At 36.6% G+C, this 15631-nt stretch overlaps 1 protein-coding gene across 11 annotated transcripts in view; it reads left to right on the top strand.

Moving 5' to 3' along the window:
- Nucleotides 1–15631, top strand: part of DTNA (dystrobrevin alpha) — a 342157-nt gene that overhangs the window by 75389 nt on the left and 251137 nt on the right. For 3 of the 11 annotated variants that reach the window (XM_023531751.1, XM_023531725.1, XM_023531700.1), the window contains exon 1: nt 14705–14946. The exons of 2 other annotated variants lie outside the window; for them this stretch is intronic. The gene's annotated coding sequence lies outside the window, so the exon portion shown is untranslated. Of the gene's footprint in view, nt 1–14419; nt 14571–14704; nt 14947–15631 lie in introns of those variants that run through there. 6 more of the 11 variants (XM_023531711.1, XM_023531706.1, XM_011361741.2 and 3 more) reach the window with 6 other exon arrangements.

The following is a 15631-nucleotide window of genomic DNA, read 5'->3' as shown; positions in this document are numbered from 1 at the left end:
TCCCCATTTGAGATTTGTTAGAATCTCCAGGTAAGAAGCCCAGGAATGAATATGTTATTCAAAATCCCATTCGTGTTTCTAAAGTGCTGCCAGGATTGAAAACTGCTACTACAAACATAACTCCCTCTCCATTCTGCCAACCCTCACGCTGTGGGCTCACAGGTGCTCTCATCCAGGAAAAAAAGACTTGACTCAATCAGTTTATGAATGATCTGCCTTAAATTCAGATAAGGGAGCCTGAATGGTCACACATTTGCAAGGTAATTTGAGGTACTCTTAATAGATGCCTGCTTTGATGTTAGCGGGAGTTTTATCCTGTTGTTACTTTGAGGTAATAGGATGGATTACACCATGCCTAGTCTCTGATTTTCCACAAAGGATTCTGCTCAGTGCCACTCTGCCTTTGTGGGTTTTATAACACAGCTGATACTTTGTACATCCTTTCCTATTCCAAAAATAGATAATGCTGGGACATACACACATACCCTACAAATGAAACAGGGCATGGTAGATGTCATGAAGCAGTTGTTAAGTTTACAGTCAGATATCTATTAATTTAGTGAAAACAGAACTAATTTTTCTTTTTATTATAAAAGTTTGCAGCTAATGTCCATGGTCACCAACTTCCTGTGAAATAAAATGCATTTGTACAAGTCCCTGAAACCATATCAGAATTCATTCAGGTATTTTGATGCATGATATATATGTAAAATGATCAGTTTAATCTCAATCTCAATAAGAAAGATTAAGGGAAACCCATAAAAATAGATAATATAAAGTAGTTCTCTACCTTGGCTGCAAGTTAGAATCTAGGAGGGCTTTTTAAACAAACAAGTGCTCACAACTCACCCCCCCTCCCAAGATTGATTAGATTGATTCATTTGGTCCATTTTGGACCCAGTCACTGTAGTATTAAAAGCTCCCTAGGTGAGCTTTCACTGCTGTGAAGATGGGTATTAAATGAGAGAATATTCTGATTCATATATTTACTGTCAGTGATAATGATGATGATGATAATGACAGTAACTTTAATTGAATTTGCAATGTGCTAAGCAACTTTTCAACTGTTTTACATATAGTAACTCATTTAGTACTCACAACAGCTATTTTTAAGAGCAACATTATTATCATCTTTTTTTGCAGATGAGAAACAGGTATAGAGAGATTATGTAACTCATTGCAGGACTTGGCAGAGTCTCACTCCAGGACCCCATACTCTTACATCCTCAAATGATATTATGAAATAAACCAGATTATGTCATCCCACCTCTGCCATCGGTTCCCTTTCCCTCTTCTTGATTTCTGCAGAGTCTAACCTTGGTACAGGTTCACCAGTCCTACTAATTTTTAGGTAATGAAGACCATAAGAGTCCTCCCCACTGACATCTAACTCCCACACTCATAGTGGTTGCCTTGCAGTGGAATAGCACTAAGTCTTCAAGATTCAAGGAAGTACTGCTAGGCAATTAATCTGTGAAAAGGAAACCTCTTAATTTCTCAATACAATGGAAAAATTTAAGGCTTTGGAATCAGACAGATACAAAATCCAATTATATACCTTTATTTATTAATTCTAGGGCCCAGGACAAGTAATTTAATCTTACACTCAGTTACTTAATAACGTTAAATGGAAATAATAATTTCTAAGTCATAGGATTTTATAGAATTAAGTGAAAGAACATCTATAAAGGTCCTTTGCCTGTAGCAGGCTCTCAGGATATGTGGTCTGCCTCCCTTTTTACTCTGCTCCCATTCCACATACACGATTAGCTTTGTACCCAGCAACTTTTGTTCAGCTTCCACATTTCTGCTTTCCTTGATTCTTTTAACCTCTGTGTTTAAAAGGTTGAATGGTGCAGCCAAGTATGTATAAAAAGGCCTGCCAGCTAGAGAGCTACCCATGTAACTTTAGGACTGCAAAAACAAAAATGTCTCTTAAAACCTTTTAACCACCACCCTCCCACTACCAATCTATCCAAATGCCTAAAATCCCCACTTTTCAGACCTCATCTAAGAAAAATCAGAGAAGACTGCATTTGTTGAAATAAGGCATGTGTCACCTTATTTTGTTGACACATGGCTACACGTTTGCTGGCACCCGCACAGCCATTGCCAGTAATACGCATAAAGAGAGCGGGTAAAGGACTGGAAAAAAGGCAGATACATTTTTTTTAACAAATAAAATTGTACTTGAAAATTAAAAATTACTTAACTGTAGTCTTAAACTATAGAAAATAAGGTTTTGGGAAGCCAAGATAGCCTTAAAGTTTCAAAATGTGTCTAGTTGCTGTATTGTTCATGAAATATGCCTATTTTTCTTAACGTTATTTTGGTCTGATTAATCAAGTCATAATATGATACTTTTACTACATAAAGAGTACAATCAGATGTAAATCATTCTTTTCTATAGATTTGAGGCTCTTCAGGGACATGACTGAACTTCCCATCTTTTGTGGAACATTTCTCCTCTTTCTCTTAACTCTTTTTTCCCTGTACAGTTAATTTCCTGTGAGATTTATTTTGTTTTCTTGATACAATTCAGTCCTGAGTTTCTTGTAAAGCTTTTCAAACTAACTTTCAATCTTTGCATTTTTTGATTCTAAAGATGCACAATTGCTTTGAAGAGTTTTAATATAATATGTAAGCTCTTTTATCTTCTCTAGCTAATTTACTAGCTATTTGATTTTTTCAAAGGTTGTAGGAAGCATTTGCTTGATGGCATACATATGTCTTCAAAGCTTCTTATCTAAGTGGTCTCCAATTTCTGACCTTTACATTATTTATAGCTACTAGTGACCATCATCTATGTCGTCTCCAAGGATAGCAGAGAAATCTGTCATATTCAACAAGCGTTCACAATATGCATCTTTAATTTATCATTGTCTACCTTCATATAATATAATTAAAAGAACAATCTGAAGAACTTACAAAAGTATAATTCCATTTACTCACATGATGCTCTTTATTTTCTTTTTGTTATATATTTTATTTACTCATAGGTAATAAACAACAAAGTTTATTATTATTTTTGTCTTAAATAGTCATTAGTTTTTTATGTGGCTAGATAGATAAATGATAGATAGATAGATAGACAGACAGACAGACAGACAGACAGATAGATAGATAGATAGATAGATAGATAGATAGATAGATAGATAGATAGATAGAACATTTTTTCAAAGGTCTTTGATACTTACCCAGATATTTATCTATTTATTCATTTTAGTGCTTTTCATTCCTTTGTGTAGATTTAGGCTTCCATCAAGGATAATTTCTCTTTACCTTGAAGAAACTTCCTTTCTCATCTCTTGTGATATATCTGTGCTAGAAATGAATTCTCTCAACTTTTGCCTGTCTTATTTTACTCTCATATCGAAAGATATTTTTACTGAACAGAGAAGTCTATATTAACAGGTGCTTTCCTTCATCACTTTCTGGATATGGCATTTTCTTACCTCATTAGTTTTGTAGAGGGAAAATCAGACATTATTCTCCAGTTGTTTCCTGTATTTGATGAATTTTTAACTCTGGCTGCTTTTAAGCTTTACTCTTCTTTTTTTTTCAGCAGTTTAATTATAAAATACCTCAGTGTCTTGTTAGGTTTTGTTTGTTTGTTTTTGAGTTTTTATTATATTTATGCTGCTTGGGTTTCATTTAGCTTTTTTCATACATGATTTAAATCCTTCAATTTTGGAAAATATCTACGATTTCTTTAAATATTTCTTCTGCCCCATTTTCTCTCATTCTTCTGGGGCTCCAATTATACATATGTTAGACCATTGGACATTGCTTTACAACCACAGATTTTCTGTTCTGTTTCTTCATTTTTTTCTCTCATGTTTCAATTAGAATGATTTTATTGACCTGTCTTAAATTTTGCTGATCCTTTCTTCTGCTTGGTTCAGTCTGCTATTCAACCTACAGAATGAATCCTGTATTTATAGTACTGTTATTTTCATTTTATCATTTTCATTTGGTTCTTTTTATTGTACCCATATCTCTTCTGAAATTCTTTAACTGTTAATGTATGCTTCCCACTTTTTCCATTATATCCTTTTAACATATTTATCATAGCTTTTTTTAGATCCTTGTCTGCTAAGTCCAACATCTGGACCATCTGAAGATCTGCTTCTATTGCTTATTTTTTATTTTCATTAACGGGGGGGCGGGGGGCCTTTTCTTTTTTTTCTTTTTTGCTTCATCTGTTCTATAATTTTTTATTGTATATAAGTTTTCAAGGGTAAAGCATGGTAGTAAATAATATTTATTCCCAGAAAAGGGCCAAACCTTCCTTTATTAGGCTGCTAATGTGTGTGTTTGGCAGGGGGATGAGGGGGACTGAATCTAATATGTACTAGATCTGAACCTGGCCTTTGCTACAACTTTAGTTAAATTCAGTTCACCGTTGGCTTTAGAAGTATTAAAGAAGAAAATATGAATTTCTCTTTATCTAGACTGAGCTTAGCAATGCTCTAGAGATGTCTTTCTGTCTAGCCTAGCTGACAGCATATCTGAACCACAGGAGTTCTCTCTCCTTTGCACTCCAGCCCCCAACTGTTCAGGCCTAAAGATATCTTTCTCTGCCATGTTGCCTTGACCCCCGGCTACTGCCATGAATGGAGTAAAGACCTTGTGTACCTTGAAGGTATCTTTGTCAGCTCTCTTGCCCTGCCCTAGCCTGTCTTAACCACCCTCAAAGACTCAATGAAAGCCTGCAGGAAAGAGTTGGCAGGCAGGCACAGATTCTCTCTGTGGTTGGGGTGCCTCAGGATTCTAATCTATGATACCAGCCCCCTTGCGTCTGTTAAAGTTTATTAACAGTTGGGCTGGCTGTCCTTACACCTGCCCTTCCCTTTCCCACCGCACTGCCCCCCACCCACAACAATGTGGTAAATGTGCCCCTCCTCTCACCATGTCTCAGGAGCCCTAAAAACTATAGAATTCTTCTCTACAACAAAGGGTTAATCCCATTTTGGAAATTAATTTGTTGAGGTTTCTTTGGGTCTTCAGCTCTTTGATAGGTTACTTCATACCTACTGCAGCCACTTCCCCATAAACAACCACCCTTCAGCCACCCCTGTGTCTTTGAGATGTACATACCAGAGGCAGGTCCACCATAAAAGGCAGACCTGGAAGTAGTCTCAGGGTCTTTTGAGCAAAGAACTCCAGAGTCCCAAGTGGAAGAGGGTCTCTGGGTCTTCTTCTAACTCATAGCTCTGTGGGGAAAGACACAGGCAGAGAAAGACTGGACTAACAAGTTCCTCTGATGTGTGAAGTCCAGGGCAGGGCGTTTCTCCCACTTTGCTTGGCTAGGTCTAAGGGTAGTGCTGACGATTACATAGTAGAGAGAGAGAGGGCAAATGTAGAAGAAAAATAAAAGATACTAAGGATGACCTTTGACACTTTGCCCAGGGTCAACTCTTATAGATGCAGAAATAATAAGATGTATACATTTTCCCTTCAATATTGATGGGATACTCTTAAGGAAATAGGATACAATGTCTAGAAAGCCAGTGTCTCCAGAATGGGGACAGAACTAATGCATAAAATAGTTCAAGGACAAAGCTTGCCTCGAATAATAAAATACACAAATTTGGCGCATATTAGAATGATTATAACGACTTAAAAGGGAAATGACTTCACTATCATATTTACATTGTATTCCAACCAAAAGCAAATACAAAATGACTGCCAAGATAATTTTAAGATAATTTACTCATCTTTACTTAGTTAGTGTTTAATTGATAATTTAGGCAGAACTTCAGTTATAAAAGATATTTATTTTCACTTTTTAAGATACATAGCTTTTGCATATGTATCTTAAAATTATTTATAATTATATGTGTTCCTATATTTAATTCTACAGATATATGATGAAAGTTTTAATGTAAAGGGACCACAACCCACTTCAGAATAAAGAAGTAACTTTATTTTAATTAAATGCCATTCTTCACTGTGCCTGATATAAATAACTGTATTCTTTACTGGGATTTAGCTTTCATTTTAGCATTGGATATATTTGTGGAGAATTATGAAATGTTATGTTGCCTCCTCCCATATAAAAATAAATTCTGAATTCGTTGGGATCATTTTCGAGAGAGGTCAGCAAATTTATTCCCTTTTAAAGCAGCGCCAAAGAGTAGAAGTCGAGAATTACACTTAACTTTGTGGTTGGAACATGCACTTAATTTCACACTCTGCCCTCCAGAGCAGCCCTATACTGATGGTAAAGAATAAATACTCATTAGATTAAATAAAATGGGAGAACATAGAACATCAGAGAGCTATTGACATTTTTTTTTAAATGTAAAGGGAATAGATGAGTGGTACTTGATTCAGCTGAGGAGAGATGTGGAAACTCAGGTGCCTGCAGAGGAGATGCCAGTAAGATGCAAACGGAGACTCCCTAGAGAACTCCCTAGAGAACCCTGGGAAGCTCAAAGTCTGGAGGCAAAAGAGACTTTGAAACTAAGGTGAGATGTGGAGCTGGACATAGAACTTGGTTGAAAGTCTTAAAAAGAGCAGTTGGAAAAATAAATAAATAAATAAATAAATAAATAGATAGATAGATAGATAGATAAATAAGTAAATTAATTAAAAGAGCGGTTGGACTCTGAAATCCCCTTCTCAACCATGTGCAGCTTGGCTACCACCCCTCCCTCACCCTCTGGAGACATGGTAGGTGGCATTATTCTCTGGTGAGACTTAACTAGAGAGGCTGAAACCTCAACAATATTGGAAACAGTGGCAAGTGGGGGTGAGGTGTAATACTGAAGTCTGGTAGAATAAGTGGAAATCTGCATGCTGAATGGTAATAAACCTTTCTCCCTTCTAAGCCTTCTTACCCAGCTTTGCTCCCAGGACACTGACAACCACGTTTGTCCCTCCGAGATAGGACATTAGTTGGGGACTTCTCCAGAAGACCTGAGTACGCAAGTGGGGAGAAAGCTGGTTACCCAAAAGTGTTTCAGTGAAGGCTCAGCTTTGTCTAATTGCCTTATGATAACATCCTAACATTACTTGAGCAGATAACTAAGGAATACCAGATGCGGTAGAAAGTCTCTAGCATAAAAGAGACCCAAAGAAACAAACAAGGAATTGAAGGAAACGAAGACTTCAGGGAAGAGATGAAGCTTTAAAAAAAACTTGAAATGTCTGTTCTCATAGATATTAGAAAAATCATGTCTATGAGACAAAACATGGTGTTATGAAAAAGGAACAGTTAGAGACAAATAACATTCTTAGATATTAAACGTATGTTAGCAGAAATAAAACATTCAACATAAGAGAAATGAGGAATTATTCCAGAGGGGAGACGACAGAAAAAGATAATAAAAAAAAAAAGATAATATAATTACAAGATCAGTCTAAGGGGTCCAACATCCAACTTAAAAAGAGTGTCATTTCAGAATGAAAGAACAGAAGAAATAGAGCTCAGAAATTGCTGAAGAAATGTAAATTTTTCCCAGAATGGGAAGATATAAGTAAAAGTCTCTTGAGTTTTAAACACAATCAATGGGGGTATAGGCAATACGACACCCAAGTATACCATCATGAGAACCAGGGATAAAGAAGAAATAATAAATGGATCAGGGAACAGAATGACTTCCCAATAATGACACTAGAAACTACAAAACCGTGAAGAAATTCCTTGAAATGTCTGAGGGAAAAGTATTTCTCAGCAATACATTTTAACCAAGTCAAGCTGACAATTAATGGAAGAGAATAAAGATATTTTCAAGCATTCAAGTTCACCCAAACTGTATCTGTTTCAAGCATCTTTCTCAGGAAGCTACTGGAGTATGTGCTCCCCCAGCCTCCCCCAGCCTCCACATCAGGGAGTCCATCAGGAGAGAGGAGAACAAAGAATTCAGGAAATGGGACCTAACACTGCAGAGAAGCAAAGGGCAGTCCCAGGAGGACAGCTCAATAGCACTATTGCCACAAAAAAAGGATTGGGGTAGGGGATGAAGGTGTCTGGAAAAAAATAATGAATGTATTTGTCTATATTAAGAGGAATGTTTTGGAGAGTTTGAAAAAAGCTAAACATGGGCACATAGAAAATTAAGCAAATAGACATATGATACAGATACAATATCAGGAAAAAGAAAACTGTATAAGAGGGGCAATGAAACTATAAATCCCATGTGGTTTACATATGAGCATATATATATCACCAAAATAATGTAAACACTGATTAGTGCTTCACCTAAAACTGTTGTATAATTAAATCGGGAGGATTAAGGAAAGAAAATTGTGTATGGGGGCCGTGTGTGTGTGTGTGTGTGTGTGTGTGTGTGTGTGTGAGAGAGAGAGAGAGAGAGAGAGAGAGAGAGAGAGAGAGTGAGTGAGAGAGAGAGAGAAAGAGAGAGAGAGAGACAGACAGAGACAGAGACAGAGAAAGGGGGAGAGAGGGAGGAATGGAAGGAAAGAGAGACAAGGACGAAGTTAGGGAGAGAGAAACATGCTAGAGGAAGTGTGTATAAGAACAAATCCTGATCTTCATGCTAGGAGACCAGTAGATATTATCAACACTTGAAAAATCACAGAATAGGTATATGAAAATATAATTTTGGAAATGGGATAGTCATCAAAAGTAACAATTAAGAGTTGCAGGTGGTTGCCTCAGATTCAAGGATGGGACATTCCTTTAAGCTCTATCATTCTATATGGCTTCTAAAATAAGTGCATAAATTTTTTTTAATATACAAAAGTTACATTAAAAAAATGAATGCAGTGAGTACTAGAGCTCAGTCATTTTCAAGCTGTTCTCAGATTCCTGGGTTTCTGGAGGGACTACCTAATGGAAGAGGAGCTGGGTTAGTCGGGCCCCAGGCCTCACGCCTGAGTTTCTGCTAAAGGAGCTATGGCCTGTCATTGTTAAGTTTCATTTAACTACTTCCTTTGATCAAAGGTTCCGTAGCAAAACAACAACGCCAACAAACAAATTTGAAAAGCGCTCATTAGTCGTATAATTATCTGGAGAAAAATTGCTCCCATATGAATAAGCTGAATATAATAATTACCAGACTCATCTAGTTTGGCTATCACCTGTCATTTTCCTTTACCACACAAAGCAGAATTATCCTATGTCTAACTCTAGTTAAATCTCAAGAAGCTTAGAATAGAAACATTTGTTTGGATTTCAGATATGGATTGGTTGTATGATTATGAAAATTTACACAGGTTTGAAATGATGACATGAAATAAATTTTTGTTTTGCTCCTAAACCAAACTTCATCCTCATTCTTAAGAGACATCAGATATGGTACATGCTGCCAGAGTTCAAATAAGGGGTATAATAGCAGTATCTCTCTGTCTCTAGGATGACGTTGGAAATTCTAGTTTTGCCTAGTGATGGATATGTTTATGATCATGCTCTATTTAGGGTTGATTTTGGTCCCACAAAGGAAAAATACCCCTACCCAGCTTAAAGGAAAAGTTACAAATAAAATCTTTATTTTTCATACTGAGGATGATCCATATCTTTTGTAAATGTGTACTATTGATTGTTTTCTGTACTATAGAGTCTCTCAAAAACAAAGCATCCTTAATTTGGTCAGTTTAATTTAGGGAAAAATCAAATGCTGAAACAGATGCTCTTGATTCCCTTAGTCAACCAATATTGATCTCCCCTTCCCTCTCTTCCCTTCTTACCCCTACCAACATACATACAGTTTAAAGTGCTATGCTTCTTCTGTAGGCTTCCATTCTTTCTCAATCTAAAATAACTGAAAGCTTCTTTGAAAAATAACTACATATAATTTTATGTAAAGTTTATATAAAGTATAAAATATAGATTTATTCATTTTAGAAATTTATATTTTCTTACTTTATATGCACATCTCATTTGAGATTGACAACAACTCTATTATTATTCTCCTTGTAGAGATTAGTAGAGATTAGGAAATAGTGACCCTTGGAGATGACTCGTCCCAGGTTTCATGGCTGACAAGGAGGAGAGGCAAACAAAATCTACATCTTCGGAGTATTGTTCGATTTGGGCCAAACACCTCTTAATAAAAAGGCCAGTCTTTACAAAAGCATACGTATAATGTAAAAAATTAAAGATTACATAGATAAGGTGCCCAACTCATTCTGGTTTGCGTAGGACTTTCCTGATTTTAACATTGAGTATCCTGAATCAGGGAAATCCCTCAGTTCCAGTCAGATTGGTATGGTTAGTCTTCTTATGTATAGTGCTCAGCCCAAGAGACTGTAGGAGATACCCATCATGGGAATTGAGAGAGACACAGGAAATGAAATGCAAGTAGAGGAAAGTGATAAAGAAAGTATATTTAGATTTTTTACCCATATCAAAGAAAACCAATTTTAGCAACCACAACAGGATAAAATAATTAGCAGTAACTTTTCAAAAATATTTGTCTAACAAAACATATCTATAGATTTTAAGATCCATGTCAATATTATGAAGTGTCCAAAAGACACGAATTTGACACTATCAGATCTTGAGAGGAAAAATCTATCTTAAGTGTTTCATGAGAAGAAATGACAAAACATACAGCCAGATGTCTGTCCTAGACCTCCCCTTCGGACTTTGGTCTCCTCCAAATCAACCTCATTAAAATAGCTGCTCCCCAATCTGGTTTACGGTCTGGTTTCCACTTCTAAGTGTGTCAGATTTTGTTCTCCACTTTCTTCTCTTGTTCTCACTGGTTCCTTTAAGATCACTCTTTTCTTGGGTATTTTCCTTTATGACCTTTCTTAAAATCAACATAAGCCCTTTAAGCCTTTTCCATGTCTCCTTCCATATTGGGGAGCCTCCCTAATCCCCTCCCATTCCCCTCGCAACAGCCCACCTGAGGGACAACAGACCCAGAGAGGAGAACTAGAGATACCTCTTCAAAGACAAGGAGGAAAGTGAGGCTGGAATTATTCTTACTTGAATATTTTGTGTGTGTTTGTATATCCACAAATCATTTTGATAGGTTTCCTTCTAGCCAATATCTTCCTTCTGGTGCCCACAGATGTTCTAATATAGTTGAAATCATGACGTGTATATATCTATATACTATGATTTTTAACCTAAGCATTAGCCCATGTCTCTTGTCATCAAAACTATCATCATTCCTAGCTTTTCTCTACCAGACATAATGTTATGATGTGCATTTTTATACATATGGTCCGTTCCATAATTAGGGCTATTTTCATGCCATAGGCATTAACGGTGGGTGTATATTTCATCCAATTTTCAAATTAATTAGCATTTAATAAGATTATACATAGTATGCTGCTGTTTTGAATCCCTTCCATATCTGTTTAATGTTTATATACAGTTTTTCTACTTTAAGTCACCTACCTCCCTGCCTCCCAAAAAAACATCATTTGTGCATAAATAGTGTCTTAGTCTTTTCAGGCAGTTATAACAAAATATGATAGACTATATGGCTTATTAACCAAAGAAATTTGTTTCTTACTGTTCTTGAGGCTGGGAAGTCCGCAATTAAGTCTCCAACACTTGGTGCCTTTTGAGGGCCAGTTTCCTGGCTCATAAATGGCTGTCTTTTTGCTAAGTGCTGTCATCGTGGGAGGAACAAAGGAGCTCCCTGGGGTCTCTTTATAAGGACACTAATTCCATTCATGAGGGCTCCATCCTCACAACCTAATCATTTCCCAAAGGCTCCACCTCCAAATACCATGTTGGGTTTCAACATACAAATTAGTGGGGAGGGGGACACAAATATTCAGTCTATAGCAAATAGTATATGCTTCCAAAAAATAAATGGTATGCAGAAGACAAAATCATCTGCAAAACTATTACCTGAGAATATCCCCTATGCCTGTCTCTGAAGGACCACAGTGAAGAAAAAAATAACAGTGTCATTGTTTTTCAATGACCAGATTCTTCATATACATGAATGCCTCACAGATCTGCTAAGACCTGAGTCTGAACACCTTGTTCACCTCTGCAAAGAACCTGCTACCAGCATTTGCCATCCACAGAACTGTGCAAACACAATCTATTTCTGGAGAATGGTGCAGAGGTTAACTGCTTGTTCATGATAAATCAAGGGTACTTGATTTGCCAGTTACATGCCCAGTTTTCTTTGGAAGCAAGCCCTGGAAGCTATTTTTCTGATCAAATCCTAACTCTTATGTTAGTGCTTATGAAAGAGAAAAATAACATTTACTCATGATAAATACTAAGTTCTAGCCACTATAAATCTTATCAATTGCCTTGTGAAGATTAGGAGGGAAAAAAAGAAGAAAAAAATTCTCATCGTGCTCAGTCAACCTTGAGTTTGGACTACTACTACTGTTGCAAACTGTTCTGGAATGTCCATGATTGGCACAGATGAAATATAAGAGGAGATAAAGTTGGGAACTTAAGGAGATGTTTGATTAATGAATGTTGCACTATAAGGGATGGGTGATAAGAATTCAATAAAGAAAATTATTGTAGTTTACTAGTTATGTGAAATATTGCAAAGATATAATAACATTTCCTTTTTTCTCTCTTTTTCTTGGAAGCTAGCAAAATCAACAAAAATAATCTTAACAATATTAGCCATGTTGATAGTCATTCAAACAGACACAAAATGCATGATGATTTTTGGAGGCAGGGCTTTAGCAAAGGTACACAGTACCTAATATACCTTCCATATAATCTTTTGGTTAATGGCTTCAAAAGAGACATAACGTTTTTATGAAAAAGATTATTAAGAAAAATGCAAAATTTATTTAAAATGTGAGCCAACATATAACCATTTTCCATGGGTTAAAATATACACGTTTGAACAAGCAGTTCATCAGTTTCAACAAACATTTCTTGAGTGTCAGTTATGTGCTAGTGTCCACTCTACAGCATGAGTGAATAGTGCGGCTGAATGTGAACCAGATGGCCTGCCGCCAACTCTGTCCACTCTGCTTAGTTCACATGTGTTTTGACACCATCTGTTAGCTTTGGGGAGGAGGGTCGTGAAGGAGGGAAAAAGAAACTCGGTGGAAAGGCACGCTTGCTCTCCAGATGAGTCTTTCTTTCTTTCTTTCTATTTATTTCTGAAGTCATTTGGATGCCCTTATCTATCATTTCATATCGCCTTAACAATATTCACCAAACTTTGGGAATAAGAAGAAGGAAAGTTTCTTCCTTCACTTCCTCCTTCTTTTAATCATTTTTTTAAAGATATCAAGTAACAAGTTAAGGAGTGAGCAAGCTGGTAAGATCCCAGCCTATATGGGACATCAAAATATCACTGAAATAAATTAGTAATATGATGCTGGTTAATTATGTTTTCACTCATGAGTCCCTAAAATGATTTGTTCTAGATGTGATAAAAGACCACCTAGAACAGAACATTTACAACCAACTACAAACAAACAAAGAGAAAGCTTTCTTTTTAGAGCCAACTTTTTGCCATTGAATAGTTTTGAGATGTCTGTACAAGTTGCAGGGAGCAGCTGCAGCCACACCACCACCCTGAGCTTGCCAGCCGACAGTTGCCTAGAGTTGGCAGCCACAGCCAGCTGAAATTGGGAAACCCCAAAATGCTTGGGATTGTGGTCTGTTTGATTCCTGAAATTATAAGTCTTTAATCAGACCTTTCAAGAAGTTGTCTAATCTATGAAATTGCATGTAATAAATTCACTCTTGATCATGAAGAGGTAAATTATTTTCAGCAGTAGATCTTTAGACCTCAGTGACCATTAAATAAATATTAAACATACGTTTGTTTAATAACTTAAAGGGAACCCACATTATTAATCCTTGTCAGACCTTATTTGATGAAATATATTTTTTTCTCATTTCCATTCAGTCATATTCTCTTCTTTCAGATATGTGTATCACACGCACGCGCGCGCGCGCACACACACACACACACACACACACACACACACACATACATGGCATACACAATTTCTTTCCCAGTCCTCAGTTTGCAAGACTGTCTTAGAAAAAAAGTTTTGACAGAGAGGTAGAAATGTTTGTACCCTCTCCTCCTACTGTCTGCAATACGTAACATAGGACTATTGAAATCAGTGTTTTCACTATTCTGTAAGCAAGATTTTTCTTTCACAAAAAAGCTACAGTTGCTCTCCAGAAAACTGTCAAGCCAGCATTTTCTTCCTCTGATGGGACCCAACTCATTTATTAATAAGGAAATTCAATTTTTAACTAAAGATTTGTCATTTCACTTTTTAACTGTATTCATAGCCATTCGTGGTAAAATTATGTGCGACTATTGAAACTTAAATGCTCTGTGACAACAAAAGTATTTGTAATGCCCCCAAATATTTGCTCTATTCTCCTCAAAGTTAAGAAAAAATGCAGGACACTTACTTATTTGTATTACGTGTACCTGGGGAGTTTTTCATGCTGAGTAACAGAACAAAACTTGAGCTGCCTTGCTTTCTGCTTCCAGGAATGCCAATCAGAGAACATTCTTTTTCAGACAGCCAAGTTTGGAAGTCAGTTGGTTTCTGGCAGTCAGTAGGGGGAGGGAATGACAGGGGAAAGCACAGTGAGTCTTCCTGGCTGATCTTCAGTTTCCAAGTGTTTCCGTAATAGCCATCAATGAAAGCATCTCCTTTTACCCACGCGGAGACAGGTAAAGAGACAGCTAAGTAAATCAGCATTAGATGTAACAGCGGAAGCTCAGTCTGAGGGAGGAGGGGGTGAAGGGAGGACGTTTGAAAGCCTGCCATTGGTGAGTTTACCAAAGGCATGTGCCAGTGGGACTTCAGTGGAATGTGAAACCAAATCATTTTCAAGTTAAAGATAGACACAGTATACACCAGGATCTAGAAGCTGGATTTTAAACTCCTATCTCTCCCTAGAATTTCAGAGAGATCTGTTACGATCTCTCCTGTAAGTAACAGTTTGGTTAACTTTTGTTCTTTAAGTGAATGTGCTGAGAATCTGAATATGTTCTGGATGTACTGGAATTAAAAGGATTTAAGAGATCCTGCTGTGCATACTCTAGGGTAAGTGAAAAGATTGGTTTTAAGGCGCATCTCTTCTCTGGGAACATTAATATTGAATTTTTCTTTTTAATTGTGTGAATGAAAAAGTGATAATGAAGATTTTCCAATGTTGTAACTTTCTTACCTTTCTTGAGATATCTGGCATTTTACATTTTGTGCAGCAGAAAGAAATAGAGTACTTCAGCTGTTTTGAAATTTACCTTGCATGTCTGTAACTTCTTACCCTTACTTACTTTTCCCTCTATTAACTCCTCCTTAAATGCCCTGCATTTATCGAATTACAGTGTCAGTAGTTATATGTCACTACACAGACTGAATGTCACTGTGTCCATGATGCCACTGGATGCAACTGTATTATTATGAGATGAAGTTATTTCCCTTGTATGGCACTATGGCAGTTCCTAATTTAAAAAAAAAAAAATGAAAAGAGGAAAAATATTTTTAAAAGGGAAAAAGAAGTAGTCTAAAAGGTGGTCTAAAGTAAATATGGAATCTTTAGAAGATATTCTTTTAAAAAAAGAGAGAAAAAATAGGCAATTTTCCATTGAAGAGAACAGTTTATTAATAGGAGTTATTTTTTGGTATCACCTCATTAATTCCAAGCAGATTCTCCTACTCCCCAAAAAGCTGGTATTTGCTAAGTGAAGGGAGGCGTTCTGATTATCCAGAGCTTGTGAGTGGAGGA

Source organism: Pteropus vampyrus, unplaced genomic scaffold (genome assembly GCF_000151845.1).
Source record: "Pteropus vampyrus isolate Shadow unplaced genomic scaffold, Pvam_2.0 Scaffold3, whole genome shotgun sequence".
Taxonomy (NCBI): Eukaryota; Metazoa; Chordata; class Mammalia; order Chiroptera; family Pteropodidae; genus Pteropus; species Pteropus vampyrus.
The sequence above is the reverse complement of the archived record's forward strand: the minus strand, read 5'-3'. Positions and strand labels throughout refer to the sequence as shown.